Source organism: Coregonus clupeaformis, chromosome 13 (assembly GCF_020615455.1).
Source record: "Coregonus clupeaformis isolate EN_2021a chromosome 13, ASM2061545v1, whole genome shotgun sequence".
Lineage (NCBI taxonomy): Eukaryota > Metazoa > Chordata > Actinopteri > Salmoniformes > Salmonidae > Coregonus > Coregonus clupeaformis.
The window spans coordinates 6,944,385-6,962,877 of NC_059204.1; the positions used below are offsets into that span (position 1 = coordinate 6,944,385).

At 48.6% G+C, this 18,493-nt stretch overlaps 1 long non-coding RNA gene across 2 annotated transcripts in view; it reads left to right on the plus strand.

Annotated features, from left to right (window-relative positions):
• LOC121579099 overlaps positions 1–18,493 on the plus strand; it is a 94,051-nt gene that overhangs the window by 67,249 nt on the left and 8,309 nt on the right. The window lies entirely within an intron of this gene.

The window sequence follows — 18,493 nt, forward strand, 5'->3', positions numbered from 1 at the left end:
AACTATGACAGACAAAAATAGAAAAAAAAATCCAGAAAATCACATTGTAGGATTTTTAATGAATTTATTGGCATATGATGGTGGAAAATAAGTATTTGGTCAATAACAAAAGTTTCTCAATACTTTGTTATATACCCTTTGTTGGCAATGACACAGGTCAAACGTTTTCTGTAAGTCTTCACAAGGTTTTCACACACTGTTGCTGGTATTTTGGCCCATTCCTCCATGCAGATCTCCTCTAGAGCAGTGATGTTTTGGGGCTGTCGCTGGGCAACACAGACTTTCAACTCCCTCCAAATATTTTCTATGGGGGTTGAGATCTGGAGACTGGCTAGGCCACTCCAGGACCTTGAAATGCTTCTTACGAAGCCACTCCTTCGTTGCCCGGGCGGTGTGTTTGGGATCATTGTCATGCTGAAAGACCCAGCCACGTTTCATCTTCAATGCCCTTGCTGATGGAAGGAGGGTTTCACTCAAAATCTCACGATACATGGCCCCATTCATTCTTTCCTTTACACGGATCAGTCGTCCTGGTCCCTTTGTAGAAAAAACAGCCCCAAAGCATGATGTTTCCAACCCCATGCTTCACAGTAGGTATGGTGTTCTTTGGATGCAACTCAGCATTCTTTGTCCTCCAAACATGACGAGTTGAGTTTTTACCAAAAAGTTATATTTTGGTTTCATCTGACCATATGACATTCTCCCAATCCTCTTCTGGATCATCCAAATGCACTTCAGACGGGCCTGGACATGTACTGGCTTAAGCAGGGGGACACGTCTCGCACTGCAGGATTTGAGTCCCTGGCGGCGTAGTGTGTTACTGATGGTTGGCTTTGTTACTTTGGTCCCAGCTCTCAGCAGGTCATTCACTAGGTCCCCCCGTGTGGTTCTGGGATTTTTGCTCACCGTTCTTGTGATCATTTTGACCCCACGGGGTGAGATCTTGCATGGAGCCCCAGATCGAGGGAGATTATCAGTGGTCTTGTATGTCTTCCATTTCCTAATAATTGCTCCCACAGTTGATTTCTTCAAACCAAGCTGCTTACCTGTTGCAGATTCAGTCTTCCCAGCCTGGTGCAGGTCTACAATTTTGTTTTTGGTGTCCTTTGACAGCTCTTTGGTCTTGGCCATTGTGAAGTTTGGAGTGTGACTGTTTGAGGTTGTGGACAGGTGTCTTTTATACTGATAACAAGTTCAAACAGGTGCCATTAATACAGGTAACGAGTGGAGGACAGAGGAGCCTCTTAAAGAAGAAGTTACAGGTCTGTGAGAGCCAGAAATCTTGCTTGTTTGTAGGTGACCAAATACTTATTTTCCACCATAATTTGCAAATAAATTCATTAAAAATCCTACAATGGGATTTTCTGGAATTTTTTTTCTCAATTTGTCTGTCATAGTTGACGTGTACCTATGATGAAAATTACAGGCCTCTCTCATCTTTTTAAGTGGGAGAACTTGCACAATTGGTGGCTGACTAAATACTTTTTTGCCCCACTGTACCTAGCTGTGAGAGAGGTGGATATAGGGAAGGATACAGAGGAGGATACAGAGGAGGATACAGAGGTGGATATAGAGGAGGATATAGAGGTGGATATAGGGAAGGATACAGAGGAGGATACAGAGGAGGATACAGAGGAGGATACATAGGTGGATACAGAGGAGGATACAGAGGTGGATACAGAGGAGGATACAGAGGAGGATACAGAGGAGGATACAGAGGAGGATACAGAGGAGGATATAGAGGAGGATACAGAGGATACAGAGGAGGATATAGAGGATACAGAGGCGTGCGTGTGTGTTTGTATGTCCTGGTGAGCTAACGAACCACGATAACACATCCCACTTGTTTTCTACCATCAGGTTGCTGTCTGTGGTGCATTCTGTTTTCATCACCACAGGGAATAGGGCAGCGTTTACCGTGGTGCTGTCCATGGTGCTGAACTGTCTACCAGTCTCTGGCTGCGTCCCAATAACATGTCCTTTCTCCTGAAGTGTACAGTCGTTCACTACTTCCAACAAATCTAAAAGCATTGGAATGGTGGAGGCATGGGCTTGCCGGAGTTTCCACCATAATTCCTATACCAGTAATTTCCTTTCAAACCAGTGAAGGGAAGTGAATAAGTGCACACTTTGGGAGGAAGGAGAGATAATCTGGGTATTTAACAGTCACTGTTCCGGCAACATTGTCATCATCTTGGTCAATCTCTCTCTCTCTCTCTCTCTCTCTCTCTCTCTCTCTCTCTCTCTCTCTCTCTCTCTCTCTGTTGTTCCCAACACTGTCTTACCCCTTAGTGACCATGAGATAGAGGAGAGTGATATTCCATTGCCATTTTAAAGGTTTATATTGCATGTAAATAAGTTATCTCCATCTACCTCTCTCTGACACACACACACACACACACACACACACACACACACACACACACACACACACACACACACACACACGTTTAAGTACACACAAGGAAACAGACAAAGTTGAGGACACAAGCTGAATGTTGTGTGTCAGACGGCATGCGCTGTGTGCGGTCGGTCTTATTTCCTGTTCTCTTTAGGAAAGAGGAAAGAACACATCGTCTCTATATTTCACCGCTCTTCCTCCAGTTGGTTTAGGGGTTTCAGCAATATCAGAATGGATGATCTCTGTAGTAGTAATGGACCAGTGCATCACCAGAAGGAAATAGCCCCATGGCAGATACAAGTAAGTCACTAGATGGCCATGCTAGAAAGGATGGCAGAAGTTGAGGGGGTGGAGGTAGATTAGGTCACACTTTATTTTTGGTAGTCCCCTATAGAGAAAAATACACTGGAAGGTAGAGGATGAACGTAAGGTTGAGGACAGAGAGAAAGAGCAATGAAGGCTGTTGAATGGAATTGAATTGAGAGTGTGTGTGTATGTACGTGCGTGTTTGTGTGTGTGTGTGTGTGTGTATGTACGTGCGTGTTTGTGTGTATGTACGTGCGTGATTGTGTGTGTGTGTGTATGTACGTGCGTGTTTGTGTGTGTGTGTGTGTGTGTGTGTATGTACGTGCGTGTGTGTGTATGTGTGTGTATGTACGTGCGTGTTTGTGTGTGTGTGTGTGTATGTACGTGCGTGTATGTACGTTGTGACGTCACGAGAGGCTACACAGCTTTCAGCGGGATTGCTCAAGTAGTGCAAGGAGACAAGGTTCAAACAAAACAAGGATTTTATTATAGGTCTTGGGAAATTAACGAAAATATAACAAAATTCTGTTCTCTTGTGGCTCTTTAAGGGTTAACAGTTCAGGGATGTCTCTTCCACATCCAAAATCATAATTCTCACTCGCTCAGATAACTTTTCCCCAGCCTTACTGTAGTCCACGTTGCAGCTAGTGGCCAACCCAGCAAAAAGTCCTTCCAAATGTCTCTCACGTATTTCCACAGGTGCATATATCCAAAGGTGAGTATTTCCCAAAGGTAAGTATCTCCAAATCCTTATATTCCTCATGGAAGTGGACGTGCAGCACTCTTGTCCTCCAGAGAGCCCAGGTTGGAGACTGTGTCTCTTCACCCCCACACACTCCCTCAGTGTGTCTCTTCCCTTCCCAACCTTCAGCTCATCAGCTCCTCATTTGTTTCAGCTGCGTGGGAAGATTGGCCATAGAGGGTTGGAGTTCCCGACCCTACCAGCAGATGGAGCCATAGCTGTCTGGGTTTGCAGCCACCTCAGGGGGATGTAACGTCCCTCCAGGACACAGCCTCTCGTGACATCACACATCCCCCTCCTCGGGACCGACGTCCTCGTCGGGGTAAAGGCAGCGAAGAAGGCATCACGCCGGGAGAGGGCGTCCGCATTGCCGTGGTGCTTGCCAGACTGCTCTCTCTTCAACTCCTCCAACTCTAGGACCAGGGACTCAGCCTCCTGTTGTCTCTCCTTGAGTTTCTTACTGAACGCATCAGCCTTGGTTTTAGCAGAGTTTAGCTTCTGTTGAGCAGCTTTCAGTTCCTTCTCTCTCTCTGCCTCCGCATTCTTCATCTTGTTCTCCAACACCTTGTACTTCTCCTCTGCCTTCTTCTGGACCTCCTTACTACTGCGCAGGGTCTCCTCACACTCCTCGATGGTCCTGCGCAGCCTCTCCAGCTCCTCCTGTTGCTTAGGGAAGGAGCTCTGTTGGAGTTTACCCTGGAGGATATCTAACTCTTCTGTCTTCATGTCTAACTGTTGCTTTAACAAACGATACCTCTCAGCGGTCCCCTTCAGACCAGACAGTTCTTTGTCCAGATTCTGTAGCTCCGTCTCTGTGTCGGTCTGGGCACCTGCCATCCCTATCAGAGCCCGGGGCGGGAGTGAGTAACTCGGAGGATTGCACCGGAGCCTTCCCAGGATGAGTCTTGCCTCTCCGTTTCCGAGGTACTCGGGTTATCCTCTCCTGAGACTCTCTCCAGAGTGGGTAAAAGGCTGGGCAGTCTCGTCCAATTAGGACAGGGACGGGGAGGGAATCAACCACCCCGCCGTCGTGTGTATGGTTCCCCGTGTGCTGGTCATTGTAAGTTCAGTAATGGGGTATTCTCTGGTGTCCCCATGGACACAGGAAACTGGGAGGACTTTCCCGGGGTCAGACACGTTGGGCCCACCAAATCCTTACGCACCAGGGTGGCCCGGCTACCAGAATCCAGTAAGGCCTCCACATCATGGTGATTCACAGTTACCGGGCAGGTGGGGGTCGATCTGGGCCGCCATCTACGACTCCCAAGAGCGAGGCAAAACGGTGTGTGGGTGCTGAGCTGGAGGACTCCGCAGTGGGCATAGGTTCATCGGCTGGTTTCCACACTGCCAGGAGATATGTCCCATCTCCCCACACCGGTAACACTGTCGAGTTTCCCCCTCCTGGTGTACTCTTCTTGGACCCGCCTGGTTTCTGGCTCCCCCTGGAGCCGGGATAAGTCCTGACGTGGCTGGGTTCGAGACCTTGGGGTCCTTTGGACGGGTTCTTCCCATTTGTGGTGGGGCCGCACTCCTGGGGTCTTTTCGAAGCATTCAGCATCTCCGCTGTGGCCTGGTACTTTTCCACAGCTTCCACGGTCAGATCAGCCGTGGTCAAGGCCTGTTGACTGATGAACCGTTTTGCCTCATAAGGCAGGGCGCGTGAGGTAACGATCCACCACAACGGCCTCCACCACCGCCGCTGCTGTATTCCTCTGCGGATCCAGCCATTTCCTTGCGATTCGGACAAGTTCATGCATCTGCGCCCGAGGAGGTTGGTCTGGTTGGAAGGTCCAACTGTGAAAGCGCTGGGCCATACCAAACTTTGTGAGTCCATATCTGCTGAGGATCTCAGACTTCAGGGCATCATAGTCAGTAACCTGGTCAGGGCCCAGGTCCCGGACAGCATTCAGCGATTCCCCGGTTAGAAAGGGGGCTAACAGACCAACCCACTGTTGCTTGGGCCAGGCTTCCCTAGTGGCCGTGGCCTCAAATGCATGCAGGTATGCCTCAATGTCATCGGTAGCTCCCATCTTAGATATAAAGTCACTTGCCTTTATTGGGCGGGTATTTTGGACCACCCTCTGTCTCTGCAACTGCAATTCCTCTGCCTTCAGAAGGTTGGCTTTCTTTTGCTCCTCCAAGAGAGCCACGTTTGCTTGCATCTGGGCTTGCTGGCCAGCAACAAGGGCTTTCAATATGTCCTCCATTTCAGTCGGGCGGGGAGCCTACGGCCAACTTGGAAAACTGGGTGATCAAACCTTCGGTATCCTCCTCTGACATGCACTATTAACGCTTGAGCGTGCCCGTTTTCTCCACCATCTGTGACGTCACGAGAGGCTACACAGCTTTCAGCGGGATTGCTCAAGTAGTGCAAGGAGACAAGGTTCAAACAAAACAAGGATTTTATTATAGGTCTTGGGAAATTAACGAAAATATAACAAAATTCTGTTCTCTTGTGGCTCTTTAAGGGTTAACAGTTCAGGGATGTCTCTTCCACATCCAAAATCATAATTCTCACTCGCTCAGATAACTTTTCCCCAGCCTTACTGTAGTCCACGTTGCAGCTAGTGGCCAACCCAGCAAAAAGTCCTTCCAAATGTCTCTCACGTATTTCCACAGGTGCATATATCCAAAGGTGAGTATTTCCCAAAGGTAAGTATCTCCAAATCCTTATATTCCTCATGGAAGTGGACGTGCAGCACTCTTGTCCTCCAGAGAGCCCAGGTTGGAGACTGTGTCTCTTCACCCCCCACACACTCCCTCAGTGTGTCTCTTCCCTTCCCAACCTTCAGCTCATCAGCTCCTCATTTGTTTCAGCTGCGTGGGAAGATTGGCCATAGAGGGTTGGAGTTCCCGACCCTACCAGCAGATGGAGCCATAGCTGTCTGGGTTTGCAGCCACCTCAGGGGGATGTAACGTCCCTCCAGGACACAGCCTCTCGTGACATCACAACGTGCGTGTGTGTGTGTGTGTGTTTGTGTGTGTGTGTGTGTGTGTGTATGTGTGCTACATGATCATCTTCAGGGAAAGAGACTTTTTACTCTTAACATCTCTGTTATATAAGATCAGTGATGACACAGTGACACATAGACTTAAATACTTTATTAGAATTAACTGCAGAACAAAAGTACTCAAGTGCAAGAGAAAGATCTCTCTCTCTATTGGTTTTATCAATAAATAAGCTTCTTTTTTTTAGCAGCGTTAACTGTCCTCCGAGAGCTGCCGAATGTAGAGCGAGGTAGGCAGTGTTACCTTCCCTTTGCAGGGGAACAAGCAAAGCCAGGTTGTATGACCAACCCACAATCAACACACTATGGACACAAAGACCAACCAGCTCAATGAAACAGCTACTATGTACAAGCTCTCGCAGTCTCACGTCAGAATCAGACGTTTCTGAAACGTCACATTTCTAAGTGTTTAAGGTCTCTCTCTCCCTCCCTCTCTCCCTCTGTCTCTCTCTCTCTCTCCCTCTTGTCGGAGTGCATGCTGGGAGTGAGTCGTGAAGCAGGAGTGATTGTGAGAGAGACTGGAATTATTTTCACTCTATTGGGTTTCGGTGTATATATATATATATATATATATATATATATATATATATATATATATATATATATATATATATATATATTGATTTGTTTAGTTGTTTTAAGGTTATCTTGTCTAACTATCACTAAGCACGTATAGGGGTGGTGGGATCATTGAGGTTGTTTTTCTCGAGGGCACAACCAGCGGGTGGGGCTGGTTGCATTGGCCACTCGCGGAGGTTTGGAGTTTGAAAAACTTAGTCGGCGGTATGGAGTAAAGATTCCTGCTGCGGCCGGATGTTCAGTGGAAGAATGTAGCTTAGCAGTGGGTGCTATCATTGGATATGATAGCATAAAATCAGCCTCAAGGATGAATAGCGCTGTAGTGATTTTCTTAGATTCCATTGAAAAGGTGAATATGATAGTTGAGAGTGGTGTTGTGTTGCGGGAGACACAGACATCGGTATTTCCTCATATGAATCCGGCGAAGAAAGTTATACTTTCTAACGTGCCACCATTTGTTAGAGATGAAGTGTTGGAGCGAGAGTTATCTCGTCATGGTCTACAATAAAGACGGTTCTTTTTGGAAGCAAATCTCCTTTGCTGAAACATGTCGTGTCTCATAGGAGACAAGTGCATATGATTTTAAAGAAGGACACTGACAAACTGAATTTAGCGTTCAGTTTTAAGATTGATGGATTTGATTATGTCTTCTACGCTTCTACTGAATCAATGAAATGCTTTGGCTGTGGAAGAGAGGGGCATTTGGTACGTTATTGTCCCCGAGAATGAGCTTGCAGAGCCCGGTAGCAGCTCTAGTGCTGGTTCAGCTAATGCACCACCGCGAAGGGTGAACATGCTAAGGGGGCAGAGGAAGGGAGAAGGTGGGCAGATGTGGTTGGAAAAGTAGGAAAGGAAAGCAGTGTGGCTACGGGGGCAATTGTGGCAGATCAGAACAAAGAGGGAGGGTAAACAGTCGGTGAGATTGCGACTGCGGTCGCTAAGGTGGTGCTGGAAAATGAAATTGGAGGTCAAGAGGAGATTGAAATCATGGAAAAGGAAGCAGCTGTTTTCAAAGTACCGAGGAATAAGAGGAAGAATTTAAGGGGTGGTGAAGGGTCTTAATTCTAAGAGGAAGGTAGAGATTGATCAATCAGTTGAGGATAAACAGATTGTAGAGATGGTGGAATTTTCTTCTGGGGAGGATAGCGAGAGTGAGTCATCTGACGCGTCACAACAAAATAGTGAGATAAATGGGGTGGAAGGGAGGTATGGGATTGAAAAGGTACGTCAATTTCTGAAGTTGGCAAAAGGGAAGAAATATATGCAGGATTATAATGGCAGTATATGTCCCAGTGGTGAGGGTATGTTTTTTTAGAGACATTATCAAATATCATTGAGAAATGTAATACTGAAGATGATTTATTTATTGCTGGGGATTTTAACTGCACAGTCAGTGATTTAGATAGAAATCACAAAGAACCTCATATAGCTTCAAGGACTTTTTTAAAACGCCTCATTGTAACACATGAACTGTGTGATATTTGGCGGAGTCAACATGGAGGCACGAGACAGTACACCTGGGCCCATGTGAGAGAGAACACCATCTCTATGGCCAGGTTAGATAGGTTTTATTGTTTTGAGCATCAATCTTAGGTCTGTAAATCAAGTGTGATAACCCCAGTGGGATTTTCTTCATTGTTTAATAACAGAGGTGGTGTTCATTAACGCTGTAAAACCCAAAAGCACATACTGGCATATTAATACTTTATTGAGTGATGCTCACTTCAGGTGTCAGGAATGCTGTAGGTGGGTGTAGTGGTGGAATCAAGCGCAGGACACCGAAGTATAGTCCAAAAGACTTTAGTGCAATTTCCAACAAGGAAAAAATCGAACAAACTTGCCCGAAGGCGAAACTACGCACGAAGGCGACAAAACAAAAGGCGCACAAAACATGTGCGTAAAACGCTCCAACACAGCGGAGTAAAGCTCAACCGAGCGAATAAGTAATTGTACAAGCACAACACACGACAGAAATAAATCAATCACACACAACACTAGACAAACACAACGAGAAACTTATAGGACACTAATTACACTAAACGAGAACAGGTGTCACAACAAACAGACAAAAGCAAACGAACATAGAAACATGCAACAGTGGCAGCTAGTATTCCGGAGACAACGAACGCCGAAGCCTGCCCGAACAAGGAAGAGAGGCAGCCTCGGCCGAAACCGTGACAGTACCCCCCCCTTGACGCGCGGCTCCAGACGTGCGCCGACTCCGGCCTCGGGGACGACCAGGAGGACGCGGAGCAGGGTGCGTCGGGTGCCCACGATGGAATTCCGTCAGGAGAGACGGGTCCAAAATGTCTCTCCTCGGCACCCAGCACCGTTCCTCCGGACCGTACCCCTCCCACTCCACTAGATATTGGAGACCCCCCATCCGACGTCTCGAATCCAAGATGGACCTCACGGAGTACGCCGGTGCCCCCTCGATGTCCAATGGGGGCGGAGGAGTCTCCCTGATCTCACTTTCTTGGAGTGGGCCAGCTACCACCGGCCTGAGAAGAGACACATGGAACGAGGGGTTAATACTTTTATATTCAACAGGTAGTTGTAATTTGTAACACACCTCGTTCAACCTTCTCAGGACTTTAAATGGCCCTACAAACCGCCGACCCAGTTTCCGACAGGGCAGGCGGAGGGGCAGGTTTCTGGTAGAGAACCAGACTCGATCACCAGGTGCGTACACCGGTCCCTCACTGCGGTGGAGATCGGCGCTCGCCTTATGACGACGGAGGGCCCGCTGCAGGTGGACGTGTGCAGCGTTCCATGTCTCCTCCGAGCGCCGCGCCCACTCATCCACCGCAGGAGCCTCGATCTGGCTCTGCTGCCAAGGTGCCAGAACCGGCTGGTAACCCAACACACATTGGAAAGGGGGTTAGGTTAGTGGAGGAATGGCGTAGGGGAATTCTGGGCCATCTCGGCCCAGGGAACGTACCTTGCCCACTCCTCCGGCCGGTCCTGGCAGTATGTTCTAAGAAACCTACCCACATCCTGGTTCACGCGTTCCACCTGCCCATTACTCTCCGGGTGGTAACCCAAGGTGAGGCTCACCGAGACCCCCAACCGCTCCATAAAGGCTCTCCAGACCCTGGAGGTAAATTGGGGACCTCGATCAGACACAATATCCTCGGGTACCCGTAGTGCCGGAACACATTGGTGAATAGTGCTTCGGCAGTTTGCAGGGCGGTAGGAAGGCCCGGCATGGGGAGCAAACGACAGGCCTTAGAAAACCGGTCCACAACGACCAGTATAGTGGTATTCCCCTGTGAAGGAGGAAGGTCAGTAAGGAAATCCACCGAGAGGTGAGACCATGGTCGTTGTGGAACGGGCAGGGGTAGTAACTTAACCCTAGGCAGATGTCTAGGCGCCTTACACTGGGCGCACACCGAGCAGGAGGAAGCATAAACCCTCACATCCCTTGCCAACGTGGGCCACCAGTACTTGGCACTAAGACAGTGCACTGTCCGGCCGATACCAGGGTGTCCAGAGGAGGGTGACGTGTGAGCCCAATAGATCAATCGATCCCGAACCTCGAGCGGAACGTACTTCCGACCCTCCGGGCATTGCGGTGGACTAGGGTCGGTGCGTAACGCCCGCTCGAGCTCAGCATCGACCTCCCACACTACCGGTGCCACCAGACACGACTCCGGCAGTATGGGAGTGGGCTCCACGGACCTCTCCTCCGTGTCATACCGCCGAGACAGTGCATCTGCCTTACCGTTCTGTGACCCAGGGATGTACGTGATCTTAAATGTAAACCGGGTCAAAAACATATTCCATCTTGCCTGGCGAGGGTTCAGCCTCCTCGCTGCCCGGATGTACTCCAGGTTACGGTGGTCCGTCAAAATGAGGAAAGGGTGTTGAGCCCCCTCAAGCCAGTGCCTCCACACCTTTAGGGCCTGTACCACGGCTAACAGCTCCCTGTCCCCTACGTCATAGTTTCGCTCCGCCGGACTGAGCTTCTTGGAATAAAAAGCACAGGGGCGGAGTTTAGGTGGCGCGCCTGACCGTTGTGAAAGCACGGCTCCTATACCGGCCTCTGACGCGTCCACCTCTACCTGAAATGGCAAAGAGGGATCCGGATGCGCCAGCACCGGGGCCGAGGTAAACAGGTCCTTCAGCCTCCCAAACGCCCTGTCCGCCTCAGCAGACCACTGCAGACGCACCGGACCCCCCCTTCAAAAGAGACGTGATGGGAGCTGCCACCTGTCCAAAACCCCCGGATAAACCTCCGGTAGTAATTCGCAAACCCCAAAAACTGCTGCACCTCCTTCACAGTGGTTGGTGTTTGCCAATTACGCACGGCTGACACCCGGTCTACCTCCATCTTCACCCCTGACGCAGACAACTGATACCCCAAAAAGGAGACCGACTCCTGGAAAAACAGACACTTCTCTGCCTTAACATACAGGTCGTGCTCCACCAGCCTCCGCAACACTCTGCGCACCAGGGCCACATGCTCGACTCGGGTAGGCGAGTACACGAGAATGTCATCTATGTACACAACCACCCCCTGCCCCTGCATGTCCCTGAAGATCTCATCCACGAATGATTGGAAAACTGACGGAGCGTTCATCAACCCGTATGGCATGACAAGATACTCGTAATGGCCCGAGGTGGTACTAAAGGCTGTCTTCCATTCATCGCCCTCCCTGATGCGCACCAAGTTGTACGCGCTCCTGAGATCTAATTTAGTGAAGAAACGCGCCCCATGCAATGACTCAGTCATGGTCGCAATCAGCGGGAGTGGATAACTGTACTTCACCGTGATCTGATTGAGACCACGGTAATCGATGCACGGGCGTAAACCACCATCCTTTTTCTTCACAAAAAGAAACTCGAGGACGCAGGGGGAAGTGGAAGGCCGTATGTATCCTTGTCTCAGAGATTCGTCTATGTAAGTCTCCATAGCTTTCTTCTCCTCCTGAGACAGAGGATACACATGGCTCCGTGGGAGCGCAGCTCCTGCCTGGAGGTCTATCGCACAATCTCCCTGCCTATGGGGCGGCAACTGCGTCGCCTCGACTTACTAAACGCAATAGCCAAATCCCCATACTCAGGGGGAACGTGCAATGCGGGCACCTGGTTTGGACTCTCCACCGAGGTAGCCCCTACGGAAACGCCCAAACATCGACCCACACACTGGGCAGACCACTCCATCAGAGCCCTCTCCTGCCACGAAATAGATGGGTTATGGGTACTCAACCAGGGCATGCCCAGCACCACCGGATACGCAGGCGAGTCGATCAGAAATAGCTGAATCATCTCCTGATGACCCCCTGCGCACACATCCTAAGTGGCGCAGTGACCTCCCTGATCAAGCCCGCACCCAACGGACGGCTATCTAGGGCATGAACGGGGAAAGGGACATCAACAGGGAGAAGGGGAATCCCTAAGGCTAAACAAAACTTCTTATCAACAAAATTCCCAGCCGCGCCTGAATCTACCAGCGCCTTATGCTGGGAATGAGGTGCCACCTGTGGAAAACGCACAGGTATACAGAAATGTGCAACAGAGAGCTCTGGGTGAGTGGGGCGCCTACTCACCTGGAAGGACTCCCCAGTGCGGGACCTGTCGTCCTCTCCCCTAGGAGGCCATCCCCAGCACCTAGCCGCGGTGTGTCCTCCCCGACCACAGTTGGTGCAGGAGATGGACCCCCTCGTAAGCCGACCCCTCCTCTCTCTAGCGCCAGCGCCCCGAGCTCCATGGGGCACGGCTCGGAGGCGCTGGAGGGTGAAATGGACGGACCCCCTCGGAACGTCCCGCGGGTAGCTAGCAGGTTATCCAGCCTGATGGACATGTCGACCAACTGGTCGAACGAGAGGCTGGTGTCCCTACAGGCCAGCTCCCGACGGACGTCCTCGCGTAGACTACATCTGTAGTGATCGATGAGAGCCCGCTCATTCCACCCTGCATCCGCCGCTAGAGTACGGAATTCTAGGGCGAACTCCTGGGCACTCCTCTTCCCCTGCCGGAGGAAGACCAGACGCTCCCCCGCCGCTTTCCCTCCGGGGATGGTCAAACACCGCCCTGAAGCGGCGGGAGAACTCGTCGTAGGTGATGGTGTCCGCGTCGATCCTCCTCCACTCTGCGTTGGCCCATTCCAACGCCTTCCCGGAAAGGCAGGAGATCAGGCGGACACGCTCTCATGTCCCGAGGGCGCCGGGTGCACGGCGGCCAGGTACAGCTCCACCTGGAGAAGGAATCCCTGACACCCGGCCGCGGTCCCATCGTAGGCCCTCGGGAGCGAGAGTCGAACTCCTCTGGGTTCCGGAGCGGGAATGGGCTGACTTGCCGATGGTGCTGGCAGAGAGGATGGCGGTGGAGGAGTCCCCCAGCCTCGGATGGTGGTGATCACCTCCTGCAGTGCGGACCCCATCTGCAGGATCTGGTCACTCTGTTCACGGACCTTGTCCTCCAGCGTCGCCTGGGCTGCTGCGGCTCCTGCTGATTCCATTCTTGATGGTGTGTGATTCTGTCAGGAATGCTGTAGGTGGGTGTAGTGGTGGAATCAAGCGCAGGACACCGAAGTATAGTCCAAAAGACTTTAGTGCAATTTCCAACAAGGAAAAAATCGAACAAACTTGCCCGAAGGCGAAACTACGCACGAAGGCGACAAAACAAAAGGCGCACAAAACATGTGCGTAAAACGCTCCAACACAGTGGAGTAAAGCTCAACCGAGCGAATAAGTAATTGTACAAGCACAACACACGACAGAAATAAATCAATCACACACAACACTAGACAAACACAACGAGAAACTTATAGGACACTAATTACACTAAACGAGAACAGGTGTCACAACAAACAGACAAAAGCAAACGAACATAGAAACATGCAACGGTGGCAGCTAGTATTCCGGAGACAACGAACGCCGAAGCCTGCCCGAACAAGGAAGAGAGGCAGCCTCGGCCGAAACTGTGACATCAGGAAATGTTTTAGTTTTTTCTGGGAGAGGTGGAGGTCTCAAAATGCCAGTTTTGTATCCCTTCAACAGTGGTGGGATATAGGGAAAATCCAGATTCAACAATTCTGTAATCAATACACGAGGAATGTCACCAAAGACATCACCAGATCAATGAAAGCCCTAGAGTCTGAAATAGTGGAACTCCTGACGTTGGATGAGACCACAGGAGATCGAGGCCATACTCAGGCCCTCAAGAGGACAAGAGCTGCATTGGCAGACCTGCTGGGTATCAGAGCACAGGGGGCATTGGTGAGAAGTAAGTTTCAGGGAATCTCTGAAATGGATGCCTCATCCACATTTTTATTTGGTTTAGAGAAAAAGAGTGGACAAAGAAGAATTATTCATTGTCTCAAATCAGCTGTTGTACAGGAGCTCACTAGCCCTAGTGAAATTAGAAAGAGGGCAGTAGAGTTCTATGCTGAGCTCTACAAGTGTGAGTACAAAGAGGATAAAACAGTGACACAACAGTTCCTTGATGGGCTCCCACAGGTGGCTGCAGAAGCTCAGGTTGAGCTAGAGCAACCATTTTCTTTGCAGGAGCTATACACTTCATTAAAAGGCATGGTAAATGGAAGGGCACCAGGCATTGATGGGCTTCCCGTTGACTTTTTTAAGTCTTTTTGGGCTATGTTGGGAGAGGATTGGCTAGCAGTAGTTAATGATAGTTTGACCGGAGGGTTACTACCGATAAGCTGCAGAAGGGCTGTCCTCACCCTACTGCCCAAAAAGGGTGACCCTAGGGAGGTGAAGAACTGGAGGCCGGTGGCTTTATTGTGCACTGATTATAAGATCCTGTCAAAGGCTTTGTCCAACAGGCTGAGGGAGGTGATGGGGCAAATCATACGGACCAGTCCTACTGTGTTCCTGGCAGGCAGATAGGGGATAACATTTCTCTGATTCTGGATTTTTTGGACGTCTCTAGGGCTATTGGGTTGGATGCTGGTCTAATTTCAATTGATCAGGAAAAGGAATTTGACCGAGTTGAACATCAATACTTATGGCACACTTTTGAGGCGTTTGGGTTCAGCTCTGGTTTTATTGCCATGATAAGGGTGATATATGGTGACATTGAAAGTGTATTGAAAGTTAACGATGGCTTGAGTGCTCCTTTTAAAGTGTGTAGAGGTATTAGGCAGGGATGTTCTTTGTCGGGAATGTTATATGCCATTGCTATAGAGCCACTACTAAATAGCATAAGAAGTCGCATTGAAGGGGTGTACCTTTCAGAGGATATTCCTCCTATTCGTCTCTCAGCCTATGCTGATGATGTAGTTATTTTAGTGAAAAATCAAGCGGAGGTGGATAGTTTGAGTCTAATGGTTGATAGTTTTAGGGGAATATCCTCTGCAAAGGTAAATTGGGAAAAACTTTGCGCTTTACAGATTGGAGAATGGTCTGGAGGGATCATGGCTTTGCCAGGGGTAATGGAATGGTGTAAGGGAGGTTTTAAGTATCTTGGAGTGTACCTAGGAGATGAGGGGACAGTGGAAAAAAATTGGATTGGGGTGGTTGAAATGGTGGAAGGGAGGATGAGGAGATGGCGTTGGTTGTTATCTCGTATGTCATATAGGGGGCGCACTATTATAGTTAACAATGTGATTGCCTCTGCACTGTGGCATCGGTTGTCCGTTTTAGAGCCACCATCTGGCCTTCTGGCTAAGATACAGGCAATTATTGTAGATTTAATTTGGGATGAATATCATTGGGTTCCACAAAGTGTTTTGTATTTGTCAAAAGAGGAGGGGGGACAAGGTCTTGTACATCTTGCTAGTAGGGCTGCTGCTTTCCGGTTTCAGTTTATTCAAAGGTTGCTTTATGGACCGGAAAATGTGGTTTGGAGAGGGGTGGCAGGACTTGGGGGATTAGGTTTAAAGAAGGCTTTATTTTTGGTTGATAGTAGCCAGATTTCTAGGGAGGGAGTACCTCCGTTTTACAGAGGCCTTCTTAGGGTGTGGAGCATAATGAAGGTGTCCAGATGCACTTCAGCGGAGTCAGTGCATTGGCTGCTGGAGGAACCTCTGGTGTACGGGGCAAGACTGGATTGTACAACTGCAGCTGTTCCACATTTCTCCAATATTCTGTTGAAGGGCAAAATCATCACCTTAAAACAGTTAATGGCCATGGCTGGGACCACCTTAATGGATGGAAGACAGGTAGCTGAACATTTGGGGGTGAGGTCGGAAAGGATTGTCGGACAACTGCTGGGAAGCTGCAGGAAGGCTCTGTCAGCAGAAGAGTGGGGTATGCTTAATAGTCACAAGAAGAAGGTACAAGATGAAAACGTCTCATTTCCAAGATTAGGGATTACACCCAACTATGACAGACAAAATGAGAAAAAATAATCAAGAAAATCACATTGTAGGATTTTTTATGAATTTATTTGCAAATTATGGTGGAAAATAAGTATTTGGTCAATAACAAAAGTTTCTCAATACTTTGTTATATACCCTTTGTTGGCAATGACACAGGTCAAACGTTTTCTGTAAGTCTTCACAAGGTTTTCACACACTGTTGCTGGTATTTTGGCCCATTCCTCCATGCAGATCTCCTCTAGAGCAGTGATGTTTTGGGGCTGTCGCTGGGCAACACAGACTTTCAACTCCCTCCAAAGATTTTCTATGGGGTTGACATCTGGAGACTGGCTAGGCCACTCCAGGACCTTGAAATGCTTCTTACGAAGCCACTCCTTCGTTGCCCGGGCGGTGTGTTTGGGATCATTGTCATGCTGAAAGACCCAACCACGTTTCATCTTCAATGCCCTTGCTGATGGAAGGAGGTTTTCACTCAAAATCTCACGATACATGGCCCCATTCATTCTTTCCTTTACACGGATCAGTCGTCCTGGTCCCTTTGCAGAAAAACAGCCCCAAAGCATGATGTTTCCACCCCCATGCTTCACAGTAGGTATGGTGTTCTTTGGATGCAACTAAGCATTCTTTGTCCTCCAAACACAACGAGTTGAGTTTTTACCAAAAAGTTCTATTTTGGTTTCATCTGACCATATGACATTCTCCCAATCCTCTTCTGGATCATCCAAATCCACTCTAGCAAACTTCAGACGGGCCTGGACATGTACTGGCTTAAGCAGGGGGACACGTCTGGCACGGCAGGATTTGAGTCCCTGGCGGCGTAGTGTGTTACTGATGGTAGGCTTTGTTACTTTGGTCCCAGCTCTCTGCAGGTCATTCACTAGGTCCCCCGTGTGGTTCTGGGATTTTTGCTCACCGTTCTTGTGATCATTTTGACCCCACGGGGTGAGATCTTGCGTGGAGCCCCAGATCGAGGGAGATTATCAGTGGTCTTGTATGTCTTCCATTTCCTAATAATTGCTCCCACAGATGATTTCTTCAAACCAAGCTGCTTACCTATTGCAGATTCAGTCTTCCCAGCCTGGTGCAGGTCTACAATTTTGTTTCTGGTGTCCTTTGACAGCTCTTTGGTCTTGGCCATAGTGGAGTTTGGAGTGTGACTGTTTCAGGTTGTGGACAGGTGTCTTTTATACTGATAACAAGTTAAAACATGTGCCATTAATACAAGTAACGAGTAGAGGACAGAGGAGCCTCTTAAAGAAGAAGTTACAGGTCTGTGAGAGCCAGAAATCTTGCTTGTTTGTAGGTGACCAAATACTTATTTTCCACCATAATTTGCAAATAAATTCATTAAAAATCCTACAATGTGATTTTCTGGATTTATTTTTCTCAATTTGTCTGTCATAGTTGACGTGTACCTATGATGAAAATTACAGGCCTCTCTCATCTTTTTAAGTGGGAGAACTTGCACAATTGGTGGCTGACTAAATACTTTTTTTCCCCACTGTATCACAGAGTCAGAAAGAAAGGCGTTATTACTGGATTTGAGAGGGTTGGAAGAGGTGGGTTTGGATGAGGTGAATGGGAAGGTCTTATATAGGGGGTGTGTCAAGGTGTTGAATAAAGATACATTGAAAAATAGAAAAGACACTCCATGGAGGGTAAAATTGGGCATTGATGACGAGGTAAAGCCTGCATGGAGAGCACTGTACAAGCCTCCGTTACAAAAGGGTACTGGTGATATGCAAAGGAGGGTTTTGCATGGCATCATTGCAGTTAATGCTTTTGTATTGTTATTAACTCAGATGTTGGAGATGGATGTCCTTTTCGTAATATAAGAAAAACAAATTTTCACTGTTTTATGGAGTTTGAGAGGATAAAACCTCTCGGAAATGGTGGAGTCTTTGTTTAAAGCTGTAGGGGAGATTTTCAATAACACTATTTTTATTTTGGGGTTTCAATATAGGAAGCAACAGAAAAGAAAATGTCAACTGTTACATTTTATTTTGGGACAAGCTAAGATGTCAATTTTTCTGAGTAGGAAACATAAGATAGAAACGGGATATGGGCAGGATGTAAGATGTGTTTTTAAAGGATTAGTGAAAGCGAGAATAAAAGTGGATTTTGAGTTCTTCTCGGCTGTAAAAGATCTCCCATTGTTTGAGGAGAAGTGG